Source organism: Magnolia sinica, chromosome 15 (genome assembly GCF_029962835.1).
Source record: "Magnolia sinica isolate HGM2019 chromosome 15, MsV1, whole genome shotgun sequence".
Taxonomy (NCBI): domain Eukaryota; kingdom Viridiplantae; phylum Streptophyta; class Magnoliopsida; order Magnoliales; family Magnoliaceae; genus Magnolia; species Magnolia sinica.
Window position 1 is genome coordinate 34,579,287 of NC_080587.1, and position 12,807 is coordinate 34,592,093.

General features: G+C 39.6%; 1 pseudogene; it reads right to left on the reverse strand.

The window, feature by feature from the left end:
* Window positions 1-705: 705 nt before the first annotated feature.
* LOC131228046 (ATP synthase subunit beta, mitochondrial-like) lies at window positions 706-6,276 on the reverse strand (annotated as a pseudogene).
* Window positions 6,277-12,807: the final 6,531 nt, after the last annotated feature.

Sequence of the window (12,807 nt, forward strand, 5' to 3'; positions counted from 1 at the left end):
GGGAGAAACCAAAGGTTGAAAAGATAAACATAGCCTATAAGATGAATGATCTAGTTGGCTAAGTGCGTAACAACATTACAATGCAACAATTTCATCTAGTGCACGTTTTGAAAAGAAAACACCATGGTATGCTTACATCTGGACTTCACACATTTTTATGGCTTGGCTGCTTCATGACAGCGTTTGCTGTTACACAACGGTCACAACAAATGCCAGGCGTAAGATACCCATTGGACCATCTGGTTCAGCCAAGCTATCACCATCACCCAACTGCAAATCAAGATAAGAAAATCACTTTTCCTTCCACAACATGTGGTGATGCACGCATCTCATCCGTAAGGTAAGGTCCAACCTCAATGAACCACTTGGCCAGGTTATCAGAGTTTCAATACCCTCACAAGGTAAACATTCGCTTGAAACAACGGTTGGAATCTATCAGATTTCAACACAATAGATCTTGATGATCATAGACCATCCTGAGATGGGCCATTACATGAAAGGATGGATCACAACTTTGAAAAAGATGCAAACCTCCTTGCTAAACCTATTACGTAATAACAAATTTCACAGAAGGTTTCAGCATATCTCAAATGGAAGCTGATAGTAACATGATTGACTAGTTGGGCCATTCACCTGAAATAGATGTCACCGGGTGGCCCAGCCCTAGCCCTTTCTTTGCATTGTCTAAATTGTCAACAGAAATCATTTATGCTTAAAAAAACAATTACACCAATAAAACATCCAACCAACTGGCACAAAACAAAAAAGGCACCAGAAGCCAATGCATATGAAAGGGATTCAATGATCCAACACAAGTACTTTTGAACATGTCCGCTTCTTTTTTATTCAGATAAAAAGGAGGCGCCCCTGAGGGCCAGCCATCGCTCTTTTCCTGAAACTAACACAATCCTGTCAAAACAAAAATGGATAGCCAAATAGCAGTGACCTAAAAAATGCAAATTTGGATACAGGCATTGACTGTATCAATCAAATTATTCATTAAAACAGGAAAAACCAGCCCATTAGGTCGTAGACTCCTTGGCAATCTTTTCAGCCTTAGCGATGACCTCCTCAATTCCTCCCACCATGTAAAATGACTGTTCGGGAAGATCATCAAATTTCCCATCCAAAACACCCTGTCAACCATAACAAAACCATGTGCATTAAAAGACATGATAAGAAGTGAAGAGCCAAGTGTTAAATTAATAGAATCTGTATGCTGTGTATGAAACAATTTGACCAGGAAAAAAATTAGATTCAACACAAGTCCGTGAAAGGCAAGTACTTGTCTGTGGCCAACACACTTAACTGATAATTTACTAATAAATTGGGAATGCAAAGCATCCAACACAAAGTGCCAATATATAAGCTCATTATCTGTCAGGCCTACACTGGCTACTGTCAGGTGTGGTCAAAAAGCAATTGCTACAACAAAAGTGTCACTGAAGCTTAACATTAAAGCTTGTATACTTTAAGCTAGTCATCAAGCACTCTAATATCCGTACATTCAGTCCATTCATCTGGAGGCCCTATTGTGGATGGTACGGTCACAGAACTAAATAATTGTGGTCAAAATCAGGTTTGGCTACAATCTAAGTGCCACTAAACATAAAAGGTATTGTTGCCACCATCAGAACGCAATGCAGGCGGGACCTATGTTGTGTTCAACAGTCACTTAGCTTGCCAGGTACAAATCTTCAAAGGCAATTAAGACACCACTTTTAGCAAGAAATGCTACCCGAGTAACTCCGAACTTTGAGAGAAAAATGTTCCATGGATATGACTAGTCATGGTGATGATGGAGTATGGACCCGACTTGGAGCTACTTTAGCATTTGCAATATTGCTGGTGTGACCCATCATCACAAAATTTAGCAGTGACATTCTTTTCATTGCTATCGAAAAGAGCCACATCGGAACTTTATACTCTTTCTTTTTTCTTCCTTTGTCTTATAAGTAATTGTATACCTCTATAATGCACATACAATGAAATTACAATGCTTCTACAAGTAACATTTTAGAACAATATACACATTAAATGTAGACAACAGAGAAGGATGAGGATACGCTAATGCTATCCGCCAATCTTCCACTGGTCCAAATTTCTTAATATTCATATTCTAGATAGAAAAAGAAAACTTGAAAATAAATGCCCATTCAACGAGGCAGAATTTCTTTATTCCTTACTTGGAAGCTGGCAACGGATTCCGTCAATTCAACATATTTTCCAGGAGCACCTGTGAACACTTCAGCAACATGGAATGGCGGACTCAGGAACCTTTGAATTTTACGGGCACGAGCCACAGTCAACTTATCATCTTCACTGAGCTCATCCATTCCTAAAATTGCAATAATATCCTGAAGATTCTTGTAGTTCTGGAGAACCTTTTGGACACCACGAGCAGTATTGTAGTGCTCTTGTCCTAAAATACGAGGGGAAAGCATACGAGATGTTGAATCAAGAGGATCGACAGCAGGATAGATACCAAGCTCTGAGATCTGGGCACAAGTAGAAAACGACCATCAGTGTCATCATAGCCTTGTCCCAGCTATTTGGGTCAGTTAGAAGACAGCCATAAAATATGGGGGGCCAAACATAGAAGAAATCCTTATGTGAAGCAGCAGCTTAGGATCAGTAGAGAAATAAACAAACCTGTCGTGACAACACAGTCGTGGCGTTAAGATGAGCAAAGGTAGTTGCAGGAGCTAGATCTGTCAAGTCATCAGCGGGCACATAAATAGCTTGGACAGAGGTGATGGAACCTTTCTTTGTTGTGGTAATACGCTCTTGCAATCCTCCAAGATCAGTAGCTAATGTTGGTTGGTAACCGACAGCAGATGGGATACAACCCAATAAAGTAGACACTTCAGAGTTTGCCTAGAAAAGAAAATTCTCCCTATGATAATACCATGCAGAAGGATGACCAGATCTTCAATAAATTCATAAATAAGGCAACTTGCTTGGGTGAAATGAAAATGTTGTCAATGAAGAGAAGCACGTCCTGCCCTTCAGCATCTCGGAAGTGCTCAGCTACAGTCAGCCCGGTAAACCCAACACGAGCACGAGCACCAGGGGGCTCATTCATTTTCCCGTACACAAGAGCACACTTGCTTTCGCTCTGCAGCATATGAAACAGAGATGAAGAGAATGAATGCATAACCTATGAGAATAACGAACAGCGGATGGATGTGCCAATCATAACAAATCATGAATAAGATGTAATGATACAGACCTGTTTGTCTCCAAGCTTAATAACACCACTCTCAATCATTTCCCTGTATAGATCATTACCCTCACGGGTACGTTCACCAACACTAGCAAAGACAGAGAAACCACCTGATGCGATGAAATTAATTTTTATTTCTTTTATTTTTAAAGTAAGCAATAGAGAAATCAAAGATGCGTTCAAAATGGGCTTCACCATTATTCCGTGACCCACCATGAGCTTTGGCAACATTGTTAATCAGTTCCATGATAAGCACGGTCTTCCCAACACCAGCACCACCAAACAACCCAATCGTTCCACCTCTCTGGTAAGGTGCAAGCATATCCACGACCTGGGCAATTACAAAGTCAGATTCAAAGTCATTGAAATAGGCACTAAGATCCAACAACGCTGGATGCCATGCTTGTGAAACATGCAAAAAAGGGAGTCAACTACTTGGAACTCTCCAATACGTGCAGTTTTAAGAAATAAATAACAAACATTCAATATATCAGATAGAATATAAAAAAATTGTCAAAAGAAAAGCACACGTTAATTCCAGTCACAAGAATCCGTTTTTCAGTTGCCTATTCAACAAAGGAAGGAGCTTCACGATGGATGGGCAGAAAGTGGTCAGTCTCTGTTGGACAACCAAACAGCAATATAAAACATGGTGTGCATGAAGCAAAATTACAATAAATAAAACAGCATTTTCCAATTAATAAATGAAACTCAGCAAGGGCACAAAAATCTTACTTATTTCACCCCTCTCATCGATCGGCTCCCCAATGACATTCATGATGCGGCCGAGGGTAGCCCTACCCACAGGCACCTAAACAACAATCAAACATAAACAAGAAAAGGAAAAGAAAATTCATCATTGATATCCCAAGAACAGATGAAGCAAATACAACACAAACATCACATAAACAGCCAGGAAGTCATAAAGTAAAAAACTAAAAGAACCACATCCACACATATCAACAAAGAAAATCAAATAAAAAACTACAGATCAACAGTTTCAAACCTATGAAACTCATGAAACCATTATGTACTTTCTAGTAACAACTCAAAAGGCATAGATCTTGGCCAACATCAAACTCAAAATTGAAATCCTAAAAGTGTGTTCAGACAGCCTCACATTTTGGACAACAAATGCATCACTGTCCAAATACAGACAGCAAAACTTCAAGCCTGAACATACTTTTCTGCCCACTATTTAGGACAGAATCATGTTGACTACCCTGTCCAGATGGCATTTTCTAGACAGATCCCAAAAGCTCCCGAAACACCATTGGGGGAGAACAGCATTGTACAGACTGTAATGCCCCTCAAAATGCATCTAGGTTTACACCAGTATTAGGACAGAATTAAATTGTCCCCTCACAAATGGCATTTTATACAGGTTGAAAACAGTAAAAAAAAAAAAAAGAAGACTTCATTAAGGGGTCGTTTGGATGCCTGTAAATGGGGCAAGTTATAAATGATTTACAGGGAAGTCATTTACAGGCGGTGTTTGGATGCTGCTTTATGCCTGTAAATGATTTTCAGCTTTTACCCTTAAGATTTCCCAGCCAAAAACTGGGATTTCATTTACAGCTTTTACCTCCTCTTTTTTTTCTTCTTTCTTTTGTTTTTTTTTTTTTAGAAAGATGCTTTTACCCCCTTTTGAATATCCAATTACGGGATTTTTTTTTCTTCTTCCTTTTGTGTTTTTTTTTTTTTTTTTGAAGGATGCTTTTACCCCTTTTTGAATATCCAATTACAGGATATAAATAATTTACAGACTATCCATACACAGACAATCATTACGTGTAAATCATTTACAGCTTAAAGCCAAACAGGACAGGTTGTAAATGATTTCTGTAAATCATTTACAACTTAAACAATTTACAGGCAACAACAGCAAAACAGACTGCAAGTCCCTCAAAAATTGCATGGGAGGAGACCTCATACCTCATAAATCTTACAGTTTACTGCTACAATTTCAATCCAAATACAAACACTACATTGTACAAATTGTGATACCCAAAATGCCTCCAGTTTTGCAGCCGCAATTTTAGGACCGAATCATGTCAGCTTCACTCACAAATACCATTTTTCTAAATGTCCCAACCATTCCCGAAACACCATCTATGGGAAAAATGCATTATACATACTGTAATTCCCCCAATATGCCATTTGAGGGGACATCCAAACACCTCAGAAATCTTAAAATCAATGAATTTCAATCCAAATACCAACATTAACATTCACTGTAAATATATCCATGAATCATCAAATCCATCAAATCCATGATAAATCAGTACTAATAGCAATAAATCTTAATCCCGATCTGAGATCTACATACATCAACACATAATCTAAGAGATAAGCACAATCAAAGTGATGAGTCAGCAGAAACCCTAAATCCCAATCCACATTTGCAATCAACCTGACAACATGATCAGCCAGTCTCAACCTACATTTCAAATCAACCATAGACGCCGTAAACCCATACATCTCATCATATATGCAACCGATCGAGGGAGCAGGAATAGAAAAACTCACACTAATAGGTGACCCAGTGTTTAAGACCAGCTGCCCGCGGACAAGCCCGTCAGTCCCGTCCATAGCAATCGTCCTCACCGTGTTCCCCCCAAGATGCTGGGCAACCTCCAGCACCAACCTGATCGAATTGTCCAAGACCTCGAGCGCCGTCAGGATCGGCGGCAGCCCGTCGTCGAATCTGACATCGACGACAGCACCGATGACCTGGCAGACTTTTCCGACCAACCCGGCGCCGGTGAACTCATTGGTGATCTTGCCGGTGGGCCCTATTGTGCCTTTCGCCAGGGGCGCCGACGGAGGGGCAGGGGCCGCTGTCGCCGTCGCGTAGTCGACGGCGCGGGTGAGGAGGAATCCAGGGGGAGAAGGGCGAGAGATCGGAGATGGATATCTAGGGTTTGGGATGGAGTGTTTGGATGGAGATCGATGGAGAGAGGAGCGGATGAGGGTAGATAGTAGCTTGCAAGAAGCCATAGATCTTTGTATGTAGATAGATAGATTTCGGAGGGAGAGAGAGGCGCGTTGATTTGGGATCTCGCAGATGAGAAGAGAGCGAAGATGAGAAGACAGCGAAGATGAGAAGAGATGGTAGGGTTTTGGGATCTCGATTTCAGCACGCGGATTTCCTATGGGGGCGGATTAGATACTGACAAGGTCAGTAGCCAAATCGCTACTGAAGTGACATCACCAAGCTGTGGACCCCAACATGATGCATATGTTGTATCCATACCGTCCAACCATTTTTAGAGATCGTTTTATGGCATTAAAAACAGAATGAGATAATCTAAAGTTCAAGTGGACCCACCACAGAAAACCGTGGGGGCCATCACACCCACCGTTGAAACATTTATAGGGCCCACAGTGATGTATTTTTGAGATCCATCCTTTTCATAAGTTAACATATAGATAGATGAAGTGAAAACAAAAATATCAGCCTCATCGGAAACTACTGTGGCCCGTAAGAAGTTTTGAACGGTGGATGTCACTGTCCCCACTATTTTGTATGGTGGGATCCACTTGAACTTTATATCTATATCATTCTCTTTGTAATGTCATAAAAAGATCTCTAAAAATGGTTGGATGGTATAGATACAACACATGTATCATGGTGGGGTCCATAGAGCTAGGTGACGTCACTTCAGTAGCGATTTGGCTACTAAGCTTGTCAGTATCCAATCCGCGCCGATTTCCTACGCTCGAAACTTAGGTGGGGCCTACCGTGATGTTTGTGAGAAATCCAACCTATCCATCCATTTTTTAAGATCATTTTAGGACTTGAAAGAAAATTTGAGAAGGATCCAAGACTCAAGTGGGTCGCAATAAAGGAAAATGTCTACTGGGAAATTCTTGCCGTTGAAACGTTCCTGGCGTAGACAATGATGTTTATATGCCATCTACACAGTTTATAACGTCAGTAGTCATACAAGTATGAAATGAAAACAAAAATATTATCCTGATTCAAAGCTTCTGTGGCCACACAAATATTTCTACCGTTGACATTCAATACTTACATTTTTGGCTCACCTGAGTATCGGATATGGCTCATTTTTGTCCTTGCGTCCTAAAATGAACTCGAAAAATGGATGAATGGAGTGGATTTCTCACAAACATCACAGTAGGCCCCACCTAAGTTCCCAGCGCAAGAACTTCCTGCGAAAGCCTTTCGCAAGGAATCCCCGTCCGTGAGTATCGACTAGGGTTTGTTGAGAAATTCTCTAGTTCTCTTAGAACACTGTAAGTTATAGTCCTCCTTGGTTGTACATGGAAACTTTTATAGTTCATTCAATTGATCTTGACCGTCTAATAGGTTTATAATATATTTTTGAGCTAAAATTTTCGATAATTTATAATCACATATGCCCTTATTTCGAATATAATTGTCTAGGATGCTCTGTGGGCCCTACCATGACGTATTTGTTTTATCCACGCCATCCATCATTTTTCCATCTCTATTTATGACATTATCATAAAAGGTAAGCAGATCCCAACCTTAGGTGAATCCCAACACAGGAATCTGTGGTGATTAAGGGCCCATTATTAAAAGCTTACTAAGGGTCAAAGAAGTTTTGGTTCAAGCCGATATTTGTGTTTTGCCTTCATCCAAGTCTGCGTGACCTTTTCAATTGGTTGTATGACAGATAAATATTACAGTGGGCCTTAGGAATTTCTTAATGGTTGCCATTTAATCACCACTTACTTTCCTATGGCATGGTCCACCTGAGATTTGGATCTTACTCGTTTTTAGATTATGCCCTAAAATGAGGTGGAAAAGTAAATGGACGGTGTGGATAAAAAATATTCATTATAGTGGGCCCATGGAATACCGTCCAGTAGCCAGGTGGCTACTGGCACTGTGTTAGGCAATCCATGTCTGGTCTCCTAAGATCCCTGCAACGACAAGTGCTATATATCGACCCCTCTTGTGTTATATCCACTCGGTTGATGGGTTTTAGTAGCTCATCTTAGGATGAGGGCAAAAACAGAAGGGAGATCCATTACTCAAGTGGGCCACACTAGAAGAATAGTGAGCCCACCGTGTGATTCTTTGTAAATATAAAATAACTGGTGATGATCCCAATAAATTGATTGCTCATCTTGTTGATTAGTCCCGCTTTCCATGAGTGATCTTAGAAGTCCGTTTTACAATGCTTTGATCAGATTGTTGCAATTGTTCGACTGATGTGACTTTGATCCAGGAGTCTGGAATGTGTTTGGACCTAATGGACAGCTCAGATTCGTCATCTCAGAGCTACGGATCATTCTCGATCTTGTTACTTTGTGGTTCGTGACCAGGTCCCACCGGCTTGCATGGATGGATTAGTTGGGACTATTTATCTTGAAAGAGTATTGGGTCTTGCCCTACCTTGACTAGGGGTTATGTGGGGCCCACCATGATGTATGGATCTAATCCACTCCATCCATCTATTTTTTTAGTTTGATTTTGGGATATGAGCCCAACCAAAATATGAGAATGGCAGTGTCAATGGTAATGGCACCTATAGTTGAAACCTTTTTGGGACCACCCTAATTTCTATTTGCGGTCCAGCCCTACCTTGAATGGAAAATGCAAGTGTCTGTCAAAACTTTGGCTGCTTCTATGAAGTTTTTAATGGTGGGCATTTTGTCCCACTGTGTGGTCCACTTAAGCCTTTGATTTACTTCATTTTTCAACTCATATTACAAAATGATTTAGCAAAATAGATGGAATGTGTGGGTAACCATGTCTTGAAATTTATTGAATTTCAAGTCACACGTCAAGTTGATTTTGAATTCTCAGCTATGTTTGGTAGCTTATATTTGGAACACACTGATACATTTATAGGCATTTGAATTTGATTACTAAAATAACTTTAAAAAATCCTAATTAAAGTACATATGTTTGATATAATAATTGTAATAACTTAAACCAAACAAATTAAAAAACACAATATAATGGTGTATTTCAAATACATTCGATTCCAAAAATTTATAAATTCGCATTGCCAAATGCACTCAAATATGATCAAGGCTTTGGTTTTCTAATTACAATGATAAATAGATGTGAATGGATGATGATTGTTCATTCGTATAATTATGTAGTCTTGTAACTTATACTTACTGTATTGATAATTTTGCTACATTATTTGTTTCACCTATAAATTCTTGAAAATGTAGTGATTACAATTACTTATTTTATTTATAAATGTATTTAACTCTAAATTATGAACCATAATATAAATTTAAATGACCAACTATAAATAATAGCAGTGGCTTGATTACCTTTTATTTAATAAAATATTGAAAAATCAAGCAAGCTCTTAAATCCATGATTCCAGACAACCCCAAGGGATTCCTACAACCCTAAGCTCCATGGGGCATTCAACTCATCATATTCACAACTTAATTTTAGCCATGAGCCCAAATATGTGATATATCCAAATCTCAAAGTAGAACACACCAGGTGAATGAAGATTGAACTTCTACCATCCTTTTAATCTTTCTTAACACACTAACTATGCTCGGGACCATGAAAGGTTGAATAACAAAGATAAAGAAAATGAAAAAAAAAAAAAAAAAAAGATAAAAAGATAAAGCTAAAGGAAAGATAAGAAGAGGAATTTTTAAAAAATAAAATAAAAGAGAGAGATATAAACAGCCAATCCTTAAAACAAAGATTCAACTTATCAATATTCTTAAAAGACAAATATTTTTATTCTAAGTAATGATCATTCCTCCCACATAGTACTAAAGAAGAGCAAGCACAGCCACACTCCATCTCCTCTCACCCTTCCAATCATCCACGTACCATAAATGAAACAACTCTTTGATAGAATTCGGCGTCACCTAAAAGATATTAAAAGTCAAAGATGAATAAATTATTAATCCAATAATTATACATTCTTAGAGAAGACAAAAAATTGAAATGACTATAGCCCATTAAAACCCTTTTTAGGCCATGAATGAATGTCCTGGACTAAGTTGAAATTTGCGTGTTCCCCTGTATATGATCGAAATCCACCCTAGAATAGGTCACATGGCAAATAAGCATCAAGGTGGGACCAAGGAATGTCAAATAAACAGTACAATAGGCCTTAGGAGGATTTTAATGGTGGATATCCAATCGCTATTGTTTTGATGTGGTGTGGTCCGCCTGATATTTATATACCTCATATCTTTCGAATTAAGCCCTAAAATGATCTGTAAAAATGGATGAATGGAATGGATGAAACACACACATCATGGTGGGGCCCACAGAGCACCGACCACCAGCCACCGGGCTAGTGGCAGGGGGAGTAGCCAATCCATTTCCTTAGTCAGTGATCCACGTTGGCTTCTTTTGTGGTCTGATGGGACCTTTGCTGGATTGAATGTGCATTGGTTGGATGATCCCACACTGCCTTTGAATTGAGTGGACGGCTTATGTCTGACTTGAGGATTGGACGGTGCTCATTGTGATTGAGGTGGGGCAATGATGTTAGAGAACGTGGGATGGGTGGTTAGGTTGACAGCTTGCAAGGGGATAGTAGCAACTAACAAGGGAAACGAACAACCGGCTCCCATCGAAAACGCTGGTCAACCAATAGGACAGCGAGGACTATTTCCTCATGCCTGTGTATGATGGGGCCCGTTTGATGAGTGATTTGTGGTGGGGCTCATTTGATTAACGGTATGGTTTGGAAATGGTCTTTTTTCTGCCCACGGATGTTTCCTCCCGTCCACGATGAGGCCCACCCGGTGATATCTTTCTATACAAAATGTAGGGCGTGTCTTAAGTTGATCCCCGGATTCACTGAGGTCGGTGAACCCCTGACTGTGTGGCCCACCTTGACGTAAGCACTTTACATCCACTCTGTCCATCCGTTTTAACACCCCATTTTAGAACATAATCTCAAAAATGAAGCAGATATCAAGTTTAGATGTACCACACCACAGGAAATGGTGGTGATTAAACACCTACCATTAAAAGCTTAGTGGAGGCCACTCGGAATGTTTATTTTCCATCTAACTTGTTGATAAGATTGCAAAGACCAGGATAAAGGGACCATATAAATATCAGCTTGATTAAAAAAAATTGTGTCCCATAATAAGCTTTTAATGATCAATCACCACTATTTATTGCTATGTAATTTATTAGTGACTTGGATCTGCTTCATTTTTTTAGTCATACTTAAAATGAGTTATCAAAATGGATGAATTGTATGGATGTAATAAAAATACATCAATATGAGTCTCACAGTCATGGATCCACTAAAGCCACGCTCAAAATGTAGGACACAAGTGTTATTGCATGAGCAAAATGCTCCATGGCCCCGTGATGCATCACGGATGGCTATGCTTCTACTGCACTGAGTAAACTCTGTTGGGTCCACTGTGAATATACTAGTTTATTCATGTTGTCCATTCGCTTTTTCAGCTCATTTTATAAGTCGAGATTAAAATTAAAGGATATCCAAAGCTAAAGTACGACACACCATGGGAAGTGATGAGAATAATGATTTCCACCTTTGAAACCTAGATAGGGCCCATAGTGATGTTTATTTGTCATCCAATCTATTTATGAGATCATGGAGACAAATAAATAGAAAACAAAAATATCAGCCTGATACAAAACTTATATGCCCCTAAGAATTTTTCAAGGATAGATGTTCAGTTCACATTGTTTCATGTAGTGTGGTCCACTTAAGCTTTGGATATTCTTCATTTTTGGGCTCAAGACAAAATTATTTGGTTTAATGGAGGAATGGATTGAATAAAATACATAAATCATAGTAGACCACATAGTTTCCGAGTTACTCGGTAGGCAATCTGCTTCCCCCCACACCGTATGGGTTTTATCACACCGCCCACCCATTTTTACTGATCATTTTAAGGTATGAACTGGAAAAATAGGCAAATCTAAGGCTTGGATCACATATGGCATTAAACATGAAGTTTTGGTTAGCTGATATTTGGATTTTTCCTTGGTGGTGCATGTGGCCTTATTAACGGGTTGGATGAAAAACAAACATGATAGTATGCTTAGGAAGGTATCAACGGTTGGCGTCACTAACACTACTGATTACGATGGTGTGGTCCACTTGAGTCGTGGATCTGCCTCATTTGTGGGCTGATACCCTAAAATGATAAGAACAGCATGGATAAAACCAATAGATTATGGTGGGCCCCACAGTGCCCCTGATTGGACCAAGTCTGTCATACGTGGGGGCAAGACAATCCGCTTTCTATCTAGTGAGATCTATCTTGAAATCCTGTGAATGGGACTGTTGATATTTTGCTTTTCTTTTCACATGAATGTTGTGGGTCTGTTAAACCGTCCATTTATAGACCATCAATCCAACCATTGAGATTTTAGATCTGATGATGGATATGATGGATATGCCTCTTCGGCCATGGCCCATCCATGTGAGGCCCAGCCGATGATAGTTCTCGGTCACCAAAAGGTGGCATTTGTCCGCAATGTTGTTGTGGGCCGAATCTAGCATCGAATAATTCCTCCTTTGCAATGTACTTGTAGCCAAGCTCCGAAAATCTTCAGGATATGTAACATAGCGATCCCCACTGTTCATTTAGTGGAG